The 654-nt window shown below is 40.1% G+C and overlaps 1 protein-coding gene across 3 annotated transcripts in view; it reads left to right on the top strand.

Moving 5' to 3' along the window:
- The first annotated feature begins 6 nt into the window (after window positions 1-6).
- The window catches only part of LOC104822704 (uncharacterized WD repeat-containing protein C2A9.03-like), a 3,421-nt gene continuing 2,773 nt past the window's right edge, over window positions 7-654 (top strand). Inside the window, exon 1 of one of the 3 annotated variants that reach the window (XM_010554022.1) lies at window positions 7-46. The gene's annotated coding sequence lies outside the window, so the exon portion shown is untranslated. Of the gene's footprint in view, window positions 144-654 lie in introns of all 3 variants that reach the window. The other 2 variants (XM_010554024.1, XM_010554023.1) reach the window with 2 other exon arrangements.

Raw genomic sequence — 654 nt, 5'->3', positions numbered from 1 at the left:
TCGGAAGAGGGCAACCCGTTTCGATTTCTCGAGATTATTTTGCCTGGTGAATCTGCCGATCCTAGGTTTTTTCCGCTTTGATATCTAATTCTTCCCTGTTCGTGTTCTGGTCTGAGGTTCCTGGGTTCTGAATCGTGCTCCAGGTCTAAATTTGATATTGGGCTTGTTAGGTTCATGTGTTTGTGCATGTACCGAATTTTTTTTTCTTGTAGTTTGATTGCGTTTGTTTGTTTTCTATTTTAGATTATGTTTTTGGTATCTGAGCTCTTATGTCCTTCGGTCTTGTTTGTCTGGAGCTTGATATTCCATGTGTTGCAATCGGATTTTGATTAGTGCTTGAAGATGTTGCTTTCTTCGCGTGAGTAAACAGAATTGAATGGATTAGGGTTTATTCGTGTGGGACAGATTGCGAGTTTGAATTGGAATTGTCGTGTATGACGTTGTTTCTGTGTGTTTTTATTTGGGCATGGAGGGAGGAGTTGCATGTCTGATGTCTGTGGGTGACTTTGGCATGTGTTTTTCACAAACCTTCCTGGAGTCTAACATGAATTCTGTGTTTTTGTTTTTGTCTCCCTCGTTACGATTCATGTGAAACATCCATCTATACATCTTTGTTCAGCAGGAAAACACGGTTCATCTGTTGTATTTTAGTAC

This window comes from Tarenaya hassleriana, unplaced genomic scaffold (assembly GCF_000463585.1).
Source record: "Tarenaya hassleriana unplaced genomic scaffold, ASM46358v1 Cleome37, whole genome shotgun sequence".
Lineage (NCBI taxonomy): Eukaryota > Viridiplantae > Streptophyta > Magnoliopsida > Brassicales > Cleomaceae > Tarenaya > Tarenaya hassleriana.
This window is presented reverse-complemented; position numbering and strand designations above follow the sequence as displayed.